The sequence below is a fragment of the Pan troglodytes genome, chromosome 11 (genome assembly GCF_028858775.2).
Source record: "Pan troglodytes isolate AG18354 chromosome 11, NHGRI_mPanTro3-v2.0_pri, whole genome shotgun sequence".
NCBI classification, from domain to species: domain Eukaryota; kingdom Metazoa; phylum Chordata; class Mammalia; order Primates; family Hominidae; genus Pan; species Pan troglodytes.
The window spans coordinates 59,665,695-59,681,956 of NC_072409.2; the positions used below are offsets into that span (position 1 = coordinate 59,665,695).

Sequence of the window (16,262 nt, forward strand, 5' to 3'; positions counted from 1 at the left end):
AAAGTGCTAGGAGTACAGATGTGAGCCACGTGCCCAGCAACACTCAAATTTTTAAAGCATGAGAGAAGAAAAGAGGAAATAGATGGCATAATACTTTCTTCCTACATCCCAAAGATTGTTGGTATGTGCACCTCACTTTGGAGATTTAGGTCATTTAGGTCAAAAGAAACTTGCTATTGAGGAAAGAGAATCTGTAGAAGTAGGGTTTAAGATTTGCGGGGATGGGGAAGGGTTTGGGACACTCACTTTGGACATCTAGGTTAATCAGAGTTACTGCATAATGGCTCCCCTTCTATTTTGCTTCCCTTTATGTATGGGTTTGTTTAGACAAGGAGCAGCATGACTCTTGTATGTTGCCATAGCACATCAAATAGGAAAAAAAAATAGCTTGAAGAAGTTGGTGAGGAAGGAGCTATTTAAATCAGAACTCTCAGAGTGACAAACTCAGCTAAAATTAAATTTCACAAAAGTCAATTTATTAGCTTTCATAAACGATAACTGTAATCTCCTAGGGTGACAGTGGCCTCCGGCATAGCTGGATCCAGAAGCTCGAGTGATGTCATGACATTTTTCTTGGTACTGTTTTTCTCAACTATTGTAATACTAGCGAAGAGCCCTCTCCATGTGGCGGGGCACATGACTACTATCAAGAGCTCCAACTTCCTATCAGCCCTGGTTAGCAAATCCAATGGAAACAGGACATTTCCCTCCTACAGTCATCTGTTCACCCCAGGGAAGACTGGTTGACCCAGTATGTGGATCATGTGTACCATGGCCCATTGAGTGGGCCACCATGATAGGTGGTCCACCTTTACCCATGGACAAAGGGTAAGGAAGCTCTTCAAAGCCAAGAGGAGACTTAAAGAAAATGGAGATGAGGTAGATTCTGAACCTCTCCAAACGATATATTTTCATGATGGCAGGGATCACACATGTTGGGTTCTAGAGGTATTTAAAAAGATGTTTTTAATAATAATTTTAAAAACCCACCAAATTGTTTCTTAATTAATTAATCTTTGCTATTGACCCAAGCAAGGAATTTATAGTACTTAGAAATGCATTGCTATAAAATGACAACTAGAATTCCTTCCTCATTTGTCAAAGCACAGGCTTTTAGAGAGAGAGATATTTGTAGAAAGAGCAAATCTGCTTCTGATTTTAGTTCATCCAGTGGCAGGCAGGCTTTTTGGACCAATTATTACCAGACCTTGAGATAAATCACCTCATGAGCCATTAGTTCTTGAAGGATTAGCGGCCTCAAAGATTTATGTGCGGATTAATTGGAGTGTACATTAGATCGCCGTGTTTAAAACCGCAGTCATTCCTGCAAATCATTTTCATTAGTGCTTTATTCAGAATTATTTAGCCTTGTATAATACTGCCATTGCAGGGAAATCTGAAAGACGTTCTCTTTATTTGTGGTCTGCCCCCCCATCACCACGGTTGTGTTGAATAGATCTAGCTAGGGCTACATAGAGAACATCCAAAGGAACAGCAGCTTCCATTAAAGATTAGTTCAGTTGCTTCAGGTGAACAGTGACTGAAATTTACAGGACCTTGTACCGAGAGAGACAAGATGAGGTACAAGAAATATATCGGTATTCTGGAAGCAGCAGTTGGTATTACCCCACTTAACAAAAGAGAACTTCTACCTGAGAGCAGAAGACACGTGAACCTTTGGCAACAACCTGGGTAAGCAGAGGAGGCTGGAAGCTTCTCACTATAGATGTAAGTTTTGGGGACCCATATAGAAAAAAGGGTCCTCTGTCTTGTGGGGATAATAAATGAGTTCTTCATTAAGAACTTGTTTCTTCTTGGTGGAGAATGGAACTCCTAGACTGATTTAAAAATAGGAATGAAATTGTTGGATAATATTCTAATACCCAAGAAGATGAATAATGGGTGTGTCTAGAGCCCATTTTTACAATCTAGACATTTAATTTTCTGATTTTGAAAATGTTTTTTTAACATGGTTTACAAATGTAGCAATTCTTAAGAATGAAGAAAATATGCCTTATTACTATAATGTTTTTCAACAATACAAGTGTTTTTCTGATTAAAGTGTATGTGCAGACTATGCTTCGGGGAAATACTTTGCTTGAAACAGCAGTTTTCATTCCACATCTCTTTCTGCAGCCCCACTGATTTACCATGATGAAGAAAGGTTGAGAAGTTCTTTATGCATAGCTACAAGCCTTAGTTCTAACTTTCTTCTCTGAAGTCTTCTTTTGTGCTTTTTACACATTAAAGACAAGTTGAATTTAAGGTGCCTTTATGGTAGACGATATTTTTAGGGTCTGAATTTAATTTTTAAACTGAATGAGTCACACAGTAGCATGTACTGATCAACTTGCATCTGTGTAGCAAATATTTCTTTTTAACAATTAGATAGTTACTAGCTTATTTTTATCATATGAACAATGTACATTCATTATAGAAGATTTAGAAAATACAGAAAAATAAGGGGGAAAATTACCCATTGTCCTGTCTCCCCAAGAGAACTACTAGAATCGTTTAGGTCAGTGGTTGTCAACGGGGAGGTGGAAATAGGGAATTTTGCTCCCCAGGGGACAATTGTCAATGTCTGGGGGCATTTTTTTTGTTGTTATAGCCCAGGGGTTGCTACTGGCATCTAGTTGGTAGAGTCTGGGGATACTGCCCAACATCCCACAATGTACAGGACAGCCCCCTGCAACAACGAATTATCCAGCCCACAGTGTCAATAGTGCCACTGGTGAGACATTTGATTTAGATAGATTTTCTTCCCATCTGTAAAAGGGTACATTTTATTAGAAAAAAAAATATTTCTTTGGGAAATCTTAGAGATGCTTTAGAATGGAATTCTGAGGCAACATTTTAATTATATTATTATTATTCTACTGTTATTGTCTTGAAAGTAAATGGAAGTGTGTATATGCGTGGAGAGGGCAGGGGGCATACAGAGACTCTATCAGAGTCCACGTAGGTTAATGCTGTTCAGCCAGGGCTGTGGAAAACATTGTAATGACTAAACTGAGATTCTCCAAGTAGCCTCTCGTGATTGGGCATGCGGTAGCCTAGACCTTAGTCTCAGAATGACGAAAGTTTAGAACTGGGAGGACCTTTGCCAGGGATGGCAAACAGGTTTCATGTGGAAGGCAGGTGCCAGTTGATGGTTGGCTGCTTGGAGTATCTAGCTAGGAGGACCCGGAGGCCAAACCTGGGCTTAGCGGGAAAGGAATATCGCAACTGATTAGGGATGTTTGTTCTGAACCTATGATTAGGGAATTGGGGAGATGCAAGCCGTGGCCTATATATTTACCATTCCTGAATTCTAGTTTAGTGTTCGAATTTTACAAGTGGGAAACTCAGCCTCATTGGAGTCATCCTGATCAAGGGCCTGGCTCTCAGACAGAAACGGGATGTTCTTAGTTTCTGCCTCAGGGTCTTTCATGAAGGGATTCGGCCTAAACAAGCTCCCACGATTCAGATGTGCAAGTTGATTGCTAGATTATTAATTTTTGTTCAGAGATAACCTCTACTAGCAATTGGAATAAGTACCCTAAATAGACCTAAATAGATCTCTGCTTCTCCTCATTTCCCCAAATCAAACCAAACAGAAGTCAAATTATTACAAAGTGGCCCTTAATAAGGGAAGTTGAATGTGCCTTTTTTTTGAGAGAGAGAACGTTTCCTTAAGCTGGATGAAATAGCATTGGATCAGAGGACAAACAAGATCTTCCTTGTACCTATAATACTCTTTGAGTTCTGTGAATACACAGGGATGAAACATTTCACTGATCACTTTTTTTTTATTTTTTGAGACAGTATTTAGCTCTTGCTGCCCAGGCTGGAGTGCAATGGCACAATCTTGGCTCACTGCAACCTCCGCCTCCCGGGTTCCAGAGATTCTCTTGCCTCAGCCTCCCGAGTAGCTTGGATTACAGGCATGTGCCACCACGTCTGGCTAATTTTGTATTTTTAGTGGACACGGGGTTTCTCCATGTTGGTCAGGGTGGTCTCGAACTCCTTACCTTAGGTGATCTGCCCACCTTGGCCTCCCAAAGTGTTGGGATTACAGGCATTAGCCACTGTGCCTGGCCCTTTCTTTTTTATATATTTTTTAATTTTTTTTTTTTTTTTGAGACACAGTCTCAAAAAAAAAAAGCCACAATTGGAAGTCAGGTTATAATCCAGTATTTAAAACCTCAAGGAATTCATTCATTCTTCTCATGCTTCCCCCTCTGTAATACTTTTTTTTTTTTTTAAGACGGAGTCACACTTTGTCGCCCAGGAGGCTGGAGCACAGTGGCAGGATCTTGGCTCACTGTAATCTCTGCCTTCCGGGTTGAAGCAATTCTCCTGTCTCCACCTCCCAAGTAGCTGGGACTACAGATACCACCATGCCTAGCTAATTTTTGTATTCTCAGTAGAGACGCAGTTTTACCATGTTGGCCGGGCTAGTCTCGAACTCCTGACCCCAAGTGATCCACCCGCCTCGGCCTCCCAAAGTGCTGGGATTATAGGCATGAGCCACCGCCCCCCTCTGTAATACTTTTTCTTGCTGTCTGCAAGCAGGGATGTGCTTGGGCTTCTATTCTGCAAACTGTACAGTTCATGATTGGCCAAAACGAATGGCTACCAACCGACAATTGACTGAGTGTTGCAAGTTCATTGAAACAGAGATTGGATGATTTACACATGTGTATATTTGCCCATTGCCCAGCACATGGTAGGTGCTCAGGAAATATTTTCCAGTGCTAACTCGGTTTCAGTATAGCCACAATGGAGAAAGATAGAATAAAAATAATTGATACCCAGATACTAACCTAAAATACCCAGCCACCTATGAATCTTCCTTTTGAAATCTGTAAAGTTTTTCAGCTTTAACTCATGTTACCTGACAATTTTACATTATCTGTCAATACTATTGAAATCCAAGAATATATTTTATTTCTTTCTGCCAAATGTTCTTTTAATTTAGAGGCCCTATTCAATAATAGTGTATTTTAGAAACAACTGATTGTTATTGGGGGTTTGTATACATGAAAAAACTCCCTGGATTATTATAGAGAAAGTTAAAGCCAGGATGCATTAGAAATGCAGAAAACTTCATGAATTAAAAAGCAAGCCATTTTAATAAAAGAAATAAGCTCTCCGTGGAGCTGATACCTGTAGAAAAGTTTGCATATGAAGCCAAAAGCATAACTAAGCACCTCTCGATTTGTAAGCCATTTATTTATCTTTGGAAGTAATAATAGAAACCATGTATGGGCTGGGCTTTAATCCCGTTGCTTGCTTTGTAGGATGTCCAGATGGCATAGCTTTAGCCTTTGCCTACATTTCCTGCTGATCCTGGGAGAAGGGAAATGTGCCTCCTGCCTGTACAAATAAAACTGACACCATCTTTTCTTTCTATTTCATCGTGTAGGGAGTAGAGTGTTTTGCACAGACGCCACAATATCACTTTGTCTAGCAAACAGAAGAGTATGTCCAGAAGTGGTGAGAGGCTGCATTCTTCCTCCCACTGAAAGTTTTTCCTGTGACTGCCCGAGTGAAGCTGCCTTCACAAGCTCAACCCAGAAAGGAGCTTGCCTCCTTGTGGTATTCGAAAGGCACATGCAGGCTTCATAAGAATTTGCAGAAGGGGTATTTCTTGGGTTTTCTTGGTCTTAGGGGTAAAACGAGAAAGTATTTGCCATCTTTCCTGCTGGTGAGCAACCCATAAATATAAACACAAGCCTAGGCCAGGTGCGGTGGCTCATGCCTGTAATCCCAGCACTTGAGGAGGCCAAGGTGGATGGATCACTTGAGGTCAGGAGTTCGACACCAGCCTGGCCAACGTGGTGAAACCCTGTTTCTACTGAAAATACAAAAATTAGCAGGCCGTGGTGGCACGTGCCTGTAATCCCAGCTACCTGAGAGGCTGAGGCAGGAAAACTGCTTGAACCCAGGAGGCGGTGGTTGCAGTGAGCCGAGATTGTGCCACTGCACTCCAGCCTGGGCGACAAGTGAGACTGTCTCAAAAAACAAAACCATAAACACAAGCCAGTGTTAATAAATGCTATGAAAAACAAATTCCCTTTTGGTTTAAAATGTTTTCTCTGTAGTATACTTTGGAATGGTAAATTTTATGTTATGTGTATTTTACTATAATACAAAATTTTTTCTTTTTTTTTTTTTTTTTTGAGACAGAGTTTCACTCTTGTCGCCAGGCTGGAATGCAGTGGCGAGATCTCACCTCACTGCAACCTCTGCCTCCTGGGTTCCAGCGATTCTCCTGCCTCAGCCTCCTGAGTAGCTGGGATTACAGCACCTCCCCACCATGCCCAGCTAATTTTTGTATTTTTAGTAGAGATGGGGTTTCACCATGTTGGCCAGGCTGGTCTTGATCGAACTCCTGGCCTCAGGTGATCCACCCGCCTCAGCCTTCCAAAGTGCTGGGATTACAGGCGTGAGCCACCATGCCCAGCCTAAAATATTTTGTTCTAGCTATTTTCTCACCCGCTGATATTTGTTTAACCTGAAAGGCGAATTCTTATAAGATCTTGTTTCTCAGAGTGACCCTCAGGTGGACTGGTGATACCAAAGTTTAGGTGGCAATTCACTTTCTCCATTTTTTGAAGACTGAAAACAGGGGCAGCAATTCCATTATTTCTGAGAGAAATGAAAACATATGTCCACATAAACAATTGTACACAAGTGTTCATAATGACCAAAGAGTAGAAACAACCCAAACCTCCACCAACTGAAGAATAGATAATAAAATGTGGTATATCCATACAATGTAATATTATTTGGCCATAAAAAGGAATGAAGTGCTGATGTATGCTATAACATCAATGAACCCTGAATACATTATGCTAAGTAAAAGAAGGCAGTCACAAAAGGCCTCATATCATATGAGTCCATTCATATGAAATATCCAGAATAGATCAATCTATAGAGTAAAAAATTAGATTGGTGGTTGCCTAGGGCCAAGAGGCAGAGAGAGAATTGGGGGCTCAGGGAATGATGGCTAATGGTTATGGGGCTTTTCTTGTGGGGGTAATGAAGATCTTCTAAAATGGATTGTGGGCCGGGCGCAGTGGCTGACACCTGTAATCCCAGCACTTTGGGAAGTCGAGGTGGGTGGATCACCTGAGGTCGGGAGTTCAAGACCAGCCTGACCAACATGGAGAAACCCCGTCTCTACTAAAAATACAAAATTAGCCGGGCGTGGTGGCGCATGCCTGTAATCCCAGCTACTCGGGAGGTTGAGGCAGGAGAATTGCTTGAACCAGCAGACAGAGGTTGCGGTGAGCCGATATCACACCATTGCACTCCAGCCTGGGCAACAAGAGCAAAACTCCGTCTCAAAAAAAAAAAAAAAAAAGGATTGTGGTGACAGTTGCATAACTCTGTGAAGGTACTAAAAGCCATCCTAAAAACGGGCAAATTGTATGGTATGTGGACTTCAGTGCATTTCCCAAAATCTTACCATTGCAGGGAATGAGCATGTTGGATTTTTAACAACATTGTCTTTTCCAGGGTGCGAAGTACCACATTACTGTCATCTCCCTGTGAGTGGGATTGGCACCCCGGCTGCAGCTCCAGGAGCAAGTACTCCAGGAAGCACAGAGCTGTACCAGTACACGGCCCACGTTGCCAGGTATTTGCTTATTTAATCTCTCATCAACCTAGTTACTGGTCTCCCCCAAAATTTGTTCGAATAGTTACCGTTTTGACATTCTAGAGGTAGTCAGAGTTACCATTTTTGATGTTGCTGATATATACATTTTCATAGAAAATTTAATGGTAATGTCCTATTTACCGAAGAATAGAAACATCTTACCTGAATTAATGGACTGAATTGATAGGTATAACTTTGCCATGGTTGGTGAATGCTTATTGAGGATGACCTTTCTGGCGTCTAAGTAAGTACAACTTCTGTGGTTCAAAATAAATGCCTAAATTGGCAGTTGGTGCTGATGATGTCTGGGATTGGAGGTCATTTTAATAGGTTATATTTTTTCATTATCATTGAGGTAGTAAAATTATATAACAGTGGTAAGCACTTTGATGAAAAGATAAAGGACATCAGTCACGCTGGCTTCTAAAGATTAATTATGTCCAAGCTTTTAGTGAAAGAGCTAGGAGCGAGTATTATCTATTTACTGATTCACTTTTAAGAATGAATCAAATGAGATTTACAAGGTCTTAAATTTTGACAGATGTGGGATGCATTTCTTTTTTGTTACACTTTGACCTCTGTTTATAGGCCAGGCCATGGCTAGCTGGAATGGGGTTGTAATTTTTTTCATGTGCTTGTTTTATAATTCCTGTCTGTTGAAGTTGGCAGCCCCTACTTGGGTGGATTCCAGATAAATGTGTGAACTGGAGTTTAGTGGAGTGTGAATGGCACACTCCAGAAGAGCAGATAGTCGTTCAGATCCTAGTCCTGCTGCCTTCTAATTGTGTGATCTTGGGCACATGTCTTAATGCTTCTGAGCCTCAGATCCTTCATCTGTAAAAAGGGAATGTCGACATGAAACTAAATGAGTTAATGGGCCCAGCAAGTACCAGGCCCATGCTAAGGCCTTTCTCAGTGTCTAGTTGTCCAAATGAGGACATTCAAGTGGGGGAAGTCCTCATTTTCCACTGAATTAACAGGGCTGGATGTGGGTTTTGTTTACTGAAATGTTCTCTCTGGAGCTCTTAAAGGTCCCAGCCAGGCAAGCCAGCTCATACCTATAATCCCACTGTTTTGGGAAGTAGAGGTGGGAGGATCGCTTGAGGCCAAGAGTTTGAAACCAGCCTAGGCAACATAGTGAGACCCTGTCTCTATTTAAAAAAAAAATAACTAAATAATAATAACTTGCTGGGCATGGTGGTGTGCTCCTGTAGTCCTAGCTACATGAGAAGCTGAGGTGGGAGGATGGCTTGAGCCCAGGAATTCGAGGCTGCAGTGAGCTATAATTGCACCACTGCACCCCAGCCTGGGCAACAGAGTGAGGCTCTATCTCAGCAACAAAAAAAGTCCCAAACATGAGAAGACAGATACCTGCTCAGACTCCAGAAATTGTTTTCCTTGTCTGGGTGTGGTGGCTCATGCCTGTAATCCCAGCAATTTGGGAGGCCAATGTGGAAGGATGGCTTGAGCCCAGGAGTTTGAGACCAGCCCGGGCAACATGGCAAAACCCCATCTCTGCAAAAAATACAAAATATTAGCCAGGCGTGGTGGTGCCTGCCAGTAATCCCAGCTACTCGGGAGGCTGAGGCACGAGAATCACTTGAACCCAGGAGGTGGAGGTTACAGTGAGCTGAGATCGTGCCACTGCATTCCAGCCTTGCGATACAGAGAAACTGTCTCAAAAAAGAAAAAAATTGTTCTCCTAAAATCTTTAGATTTCTAGATAGGATCTGTTGATTATTCAAATAAATTGGAGGGGTACTATAGAGTATGGCAAAGAGAGATTGGAGCTAGCATTGTCTGTTGGAGGAAAGGCTCTTTCTGACTCTAGCCAGCCCCTCCTGATAAATACCTCCCTTGTTCTGGTTCCCTTTACCTGCACTATGAACCACATGCCTTTCCAACATCAATTTGATTGCCTAAGTCAGTGCCTTACTCCAGAGTTCTTTCATGTGTAAACACTTAAGCTTGGCTTTCTGGGACGAATCAGCCTTGGGTGAGCTTGAGTGATGAGGATTTTTTTCCCAGGCATCTCACGTCGCCCTAGTTTCAGATCCAGCAAACACTCATTAAGGGCCTTTTATGTGCCAAGCAAGGGGCAAGGTAGTTTCACCCATATGGTTCCTCCTCACAACAACCCTAAGAGGAAAGTATTAACTAGCTCCCATTTGTAAATAAAGAACTTGAGATTCAAAGATTTTAAATGATTCCTTTGTGGTTGCACAGCCCCTGACTTCCAAGTTCAGTGAGATTTCTATTTCTATACTAATTCTACAGAGCTTGAAGACTGAACTCCTTAATTCAGATGAGTAAAAAGGTTTCTCTCTAAGGCCAGTTTGGATCAATTGCTAGGTGGCTGCCTGGAGTTAAGGATTTGCAAGTGCCGCTCAAGTTTGTTGAGCAAGAATGTTGTGATCGATTGGCAATGTCCGGTGTGGGTGGAGCAGGTGTCTGCCAAGCCGCTCTGGACCTGAGGTTTCTAATCATCAGCCTCTACTCATTCTGCCCTCCTCTGCCATTCTGGAGTCTCTCCTCTGATGAGCACTGTTTGCCTGAGGCTGGATTTTTGCAACTTTAAGGGGCTTTGATTATCACCTTTCTGACTTGGCAGAATCATCTTTGCCTTCAGAAATAATGCTAAGGCTTTGGGAGGCTGAGGCGGGAGGATCGCTTAAGCCCAGGAGTTCAAGAGCACCTGGGTGACATAGACCGACCCTGTCTCCATTAAAAAAAAAAAAAAGAAGGCCAGGCATGGTGGTTCGCACCTATAATCATAGCACTTTCAGAGGCCGAGGCAGGGGAGCCCTTGAGCGCAGGAGTTCAAGACCAACCTGGGCAACATAAGGAGACCCTGTCTCTTTTTCAATTTTATAATTTTATATAAAAAAATTAATAAATAAAAATTAAGAAAAGATGCTAATAGTCTGGTGAAGAGCTTCATTTTCTAGATACGAAATCTCATTGTTAGGCAATTTAGATACCTTAAAGTTATCACTGACTCACCCCATCATATAGGCTTAGAAAAGTGAGTTGAGGCTGGGGTCAGTGGCTCACGCCTGTAATCCTAGCACTTTGGGAGGCCGATGTGGGTGGATCACCTGAGGTCAGGAGTTCCAGACCAGCCTGGCCAACATGGTGAAACCTCATCTCTACTAAAAATACAAAAATTAGCCTGGTGTGGTGCTGGGCACCTACAATACCAGCTACTCAGGAGGCTGAGGCAGGAGAATCACTTGAACCTGGTGGGCCAGAGATTGCAGTGAGCCGAGATCGTGCCACTTCACTCCAGCCTGGGTGAAAGGGCAAAAGAGTGAAACTCCATTTCCAAAAAAAAAAAAAAAAAAAAAAAAGGAAAAGAAAACAAAAGAAAAGTGAGTTGAAGGTGAAAGCTCGAAACTTTTACTTCTGTGCACCTGGGAGCCCCTCTATAGCTTCTTTCCCTCTTCCCTAGGGGCTCCTCGGTTTACAGGAATTCTCAGGGAAATCACTCCAGCAGCCAAACTTCCATACTGGGATGGACAGACCCAGAGCAGTGGCACATCGGTATCGCCTGGAGGGCGTGTTAAAACACTGATTCCTGGGCCCCACCCCCAGGGTTTCTGCTTCAGGCAGTCTGGGGTAAGTCCCAGGAATTTGCATGTCTGGTTTCCACTACTTTGACAACCACTAACCTGGAGAGTACTTGTAATGGCTGGTTTAGAGCATGAGCTTGTTTACAGATGGTGTGTGTGGCCAGTTTCTCTATCTGTGGGGAAGGGATTCTGTCCTCAAATATTTAATGAGCATCTCGCACTGTGCTGCTGAGGGAAATGTAGAGGAATATTAAGCTTGTCCCTGGTAGACTTTGGAGCCTAATTTGGAATCAGTAAATTGCATTGCTGTGTGTAAAGTACTGCCCTCACCCCCTTAAGAGGATGTGGCAGAAGGCCTGAAGCAGTGACTAAGTCAGGGGAGGATTCCTAGGGCAGGTGATATTTGAAAGGAAACCTGAGGCTAAAAAGTTATTGGCTATGTGCACTTATGGGGGAAGAGAAACTCGGAGCAGAGCCTGTACATTAAAGAGTCTGGAGATGCTGCACTAGGTGAGAAGAAAAGGTTTGTGTTTGTTCTGAGAATTCCATTGTGACTCCTATATGTAAACCAGAAAGTATCAGAGACAAGTCTCAATCAACTTAGAGAGTTTGGCCAGGCAGGGTGGCTCACGCCTGTAATCCTAGCACTTTGGGAGGCCGAGGCTGGAAGATCGCTTGAGGCCAGGAGTTTGAGACCAGCCTGGCCAACATGGTGAAACACCATCTCTACTAAAAATACAAAAATTAGCTGGGTATGTGGTGTGCACCTGTAATCCCAGCTTCTTGGGAAGCTGAGGCACCAGAACTGCTTGAACCTGGGAGGCAGAGGTTGCGGTGAGCTGAGGTTGCCACTGCACTCCAGCCTGCGCAACAGAGTGAGACTCTGTCCCCCAAAAAAAGAAAAATTTAGAAAGTTTATTTTGCCAAGGTTACAGGACATGCCCATAACACAGGCTCAGGAGGTCCTAACGACATGTGCCCGGGGTGGTCAGAGTACAGCTTGCTTTTATACATTTTAGGGAGACATAATACATCAATCAATACATGTAAGATTTACTACATTGGTTCCATCTGGCAGAGCAGGACAACTCAAAAGGGGTAGAGGGGCTGCCAGGTCATAGGTACTCTACTCTAGGGGTACCTAGGGGCTGCCAGGTCATAAGTACTGCTGTTCTAAAGCCTCCAAGTAACAGGCTTTAGAGAATAAACTGTAAACATTTCTTATCAGACTTAAGGTCAGTGTTGATGTTAATATTGGAGGGGTATGATGGGGCATGTCCAACCCCCACTTCCCTTCATGGCCTGAACCAGTCTTTCAGGTTAAATTTTAGGGTTCCCCGGCCAAGGAGGAAGTCCATTCAGATGGTTGCAGGGGCCCTTCAAATTTTATTTTTGGTTTATAGATATGAAATAAAGATGCAACTGTATAATGATCATGATGAAATGTGGGTGCTTACTGTGTAGTTGGTGCTGTGCTAAACATGTTACTCAAACATGTTACTTCCATCGTCTTATTTCTCATACCCATCCCACGAGGTGGAGGTCCAACTCTAATCCCCATTTGTAGTAGTTTGCCGAAGCCACAGTAACAAAGCACCATAAACTGGGTGGCTTAAACAGAAATTAACATAAATTATTGTCTCATGGTTCTAGAGGCTAGAAGTCTGAACTCAAGGTGTCTGCAGAGTTGGTTTTTTTTTTTGAGACAGAGTCTCACTCTGTCGCCCAGGCTGGATTACAGTAGCATGATCTTGGCTCATTGCAACCTCCACCTCCCGGGTTCAAGCGATTCTCCTGCCTCAGCCTCTTGAGTAGCTGGGATTAGAGGCACACGCCACCATGCCTAGCTAATTTTTGTATTTTTAGTGGAGACAGGTTTCCCATTTTGGCCAGGCTCTAACTCCTGACCTCAAGTGATCCATCTGCCTTGACCTCCCAAAGTGCTGGGATTACAGGCGTCAGCCACCACGCCTGGTCCTTATTCTTTCTTGCTTTCTAATGACTTAAAGCTAAACATATTTTCCAAACAGAAATCAGAGTGTGTGCTTTTTTACTCATGAACCAACAAGACAGAGTGCTGGTCATTTGGCCTATCCTTGGAAATCTGTGATGTCTGGACATCTTAAGCATAGCATGTAGATGAGTAATACTCAAGCTAGGTTCTGAAGCATAATTTAATTATACTCCTGCATGTTTAAAAGAATTCAGAACCTAAGAATTAAAAGCTGACCCAGAGGCAGGCACAGTGGCTGGCCGGGTGCGGTGATTCACTCCTGTAATCCCAGCACTTTGGGAGGCTGAGGCGGTGGATCACCTGAGGTCAGAGTTCCAGACCAGCCTGACCAACATGGCGAAACCCCATCTCTACTAAAAAACAAAAACAAAAAATTAGCCGGGCATGGTGGTGCACGCCTGTAATCCCAGCTATCCCAGCTACTCGGGAGTTTGAGGCAGGAGAATCGCTTGAATCCAGGAGGTGGAGGTTGCAGTGAGCCTAGATGGCGCCACTGCACTCCAGCCTGAGGGACAGAGCAAGACTTTGCCTCAAAAAAAAAAAAAAAAAAAAAAAAAAAGCTGACCCAGAGCCCTAGATCTCTTAACTTTTCACAGCCAAATCTTAAAAGGCTTCTCTGTGCTTTTTGTTCCTTTTCCTCACTATCACCTGCCCTTCTGACACTTTCTCCTCTACCTATGCCAGAAACTTAGAGGCCCAGTAAGTGGTTTCAGGTGTCCTATGGGCTGGGCACAGCACTAAATAAAAGCACTTCCCTTAGCTCTTCCCTTAAACATTGCTGTTTAAGGAAGCTTATTCTTCTTATTTTCAAGACAGGGTCTTGCTCTGTTCCCCAGGCTGGAGTGCAGTGGCATGGTCATAGCTCACTGCAGCCTCCATCCCCTGGCCTCAAGCAATCCTCCTGCTTCAGCCTCCCAAAGTGTTGGGATTATAGGTGTGAGCCACTGCACCAGGCTGGAAGCTTATCTTATGATTTCCATTTCATCTGATAAAATTGAGATGAAGAATTTGCTTCTAGTTCTGGCTGGAATGGGAGGGTTCTTCACTCACATCGGTTTTGATTCTTCACTCATATCAGTTGAATGGTTGGTGACAAAACTTTTCAGTTCAGTCAAAATTTTTATTCATTTAGAGGTAATCTGATTGTGTAGTGAGATTAGGCAATCCCCTTGGGCAGGATTCACCGCCCCCCCCCCCCATCAAAATTATTTGATATTTGAAAAAAATATGCCGGGCACGGTGGTTTACACCTGTAATCCCAGCACTTTGGGAGGCTGAGGTGGGCAGATTGCTTGAGCTCAGGAGTTCGAGACCAACCTGGGCAACATGGTGAAACTCTGTCTCTACAAAAAATACAAAAAAGAAAAAAAAATAGCTGGGTGTGGTGGCGGGCGCCTGTAATCCCAGCTACTTGGGGGTGCTGAGGCAGGAAGATAACATCACTTGCGACCAGGAGGTCCAGACTGCAATGAGCCAAGATTACGCCACTGTACTCCAGTCTGGGTGACAAAGTGAGACCCTGTCTCCAAAAAAATAAAATAGTGATGTTTGAAAAAATATATACAATTTTTATTATAATTATTGCTGTTTGATATTGATATTTGAAATATAATATTGATATACAAGTAATCAAACATTTATGCATATATAAAATTATTTTTACTTCACATCTTAAGACTGGTTACTTAAAATAATTAACTCTGTCAATACGCTTTGAAAGAGGCTTTGTAAATTGTTAAAGTTACATTTGTCTCTTCTGATAGCTGTAGCTCAGCAGAATAAATATGGTAATAGTTGGCTGGGTGCAGTGGCTCACGCCTGTAATCCCAGCACTTTGGGAGGCCAAGGTGGGCATATCAAGAGGTCAGGAGATCGAGACCATCCTGGCTAACACGGTGAAACCCCGTCTCTACCAAAAATGCAAAAAATTAGCCAGGTGGTGGAACACGCCTGTAGTCCCAGCTACTCGGGAGGCTGAGGCAGGAGAATCACTTGAACCCGGGTGGCAGAGGTTGCAGTGAGCTAAGATCGCGCCACTGCACTCCAGCTTGGGCAACAGAGGGAGACTCCGTCTCAAAAAAAAAAAAAAAGAAAGAAATATATATATGTGTGTGTGTGTGTGTGTGTGTTTCTTCTTTTTTTTCCTAGAGTGTGTGTATATATATATAGCAATAAAGAGGGATGCTTTCCCAAGACTTAGAACAAGAAATCAAAATACTTTAGCAACTGAAGGATGATTCAAGCAAAGGCAGAACTCGATCAAGAAGGGAGAAGATATGTAAGAAATAAAGTGTCATTGGGAAGAATAGCTAGGATTGGCTCTGGAAAAAATAATAGAAAAACATTCTGCTTATGTGATTTAGTGTTTACAATGTAAATCTGAAGGACTTCTGAATCTTTTGGAAATAAACCTGGATTGACTTGTTTAAAAACTTAGATCATGTCTCAGTGACAGAGCTCAGCAAAAAACAAAAACAAAAACAAAAAACAGAAACAAACAAAAACTTAGCTTATGACTTTGGAGGTAGGAAAAGCTGAAAGCTCCCTACATTCCTGAAATTAAATGAAAGATTTCACTCTTGTGTTTAACCTGGCCTTCAGATCCTAGATTAGCAAAGAATTTGATGTACCTTCTACAAACCTGATTTTGTTCATTATGACTCCCCACCTTGCTTGCTTTCCTTCACTACTCTAGGAATGTGGAAAAGTTTAGCTGGATGTAGTCCTGGACTTACCAGCAAGCTCTCCCAGAGAGCATGGGACAGAAAAGCTCAGAGACCAAAACCAGGTGTTAAAATCACACGATTCACTCAACTTGAAAACATAGTGAGAAGCAAGGGGAAAAAGATGGTGTATTAGTCTATTTTCATGCTGCTGATAAAGACATACCCAAGGCTGGGCAATTTACAAAAGAAAGAGGTTTAATTGGACTCACAGTTCCACATGGCTGGGGAGGCCTCACAATCATGGCAGAAGGTAAAAAGCACGTCTCACATGGTGGCAGACAAGAGAAGAGAGCTTGTGC

The 16,262-nt window shown here is 42.8% G+C and overlaps 1 protein-coding gene across 5 annotated transcripts in view; it reads left to right on the plus strand.

Moving 5' to 3' along the window:
- The window catches only part of TJP2 (tight junction protein 2), a 133,211-nt gene that overhangs the window by 22,846 nt on the left and 94,103 nt on the right, over positions 1–16,262 (plus strand). For 4 of the 5 annotated variants that reach the window (XM_009456699.5, XM_063788536.1, XM_063788535.1 and 1 more), the window contains one exon: positions 7,510–7,630. The gene's annotated coding sequence lies outside the window, so the exon portion shown is untranslated. Of the gene's footprint in view, positions 1–7,509; positions 7,631–11,250; positions 11,270–16,262 lie in introns of those variants that run through there. The other variant, XM_054658162.1, reaches the window with a different exon arrangement.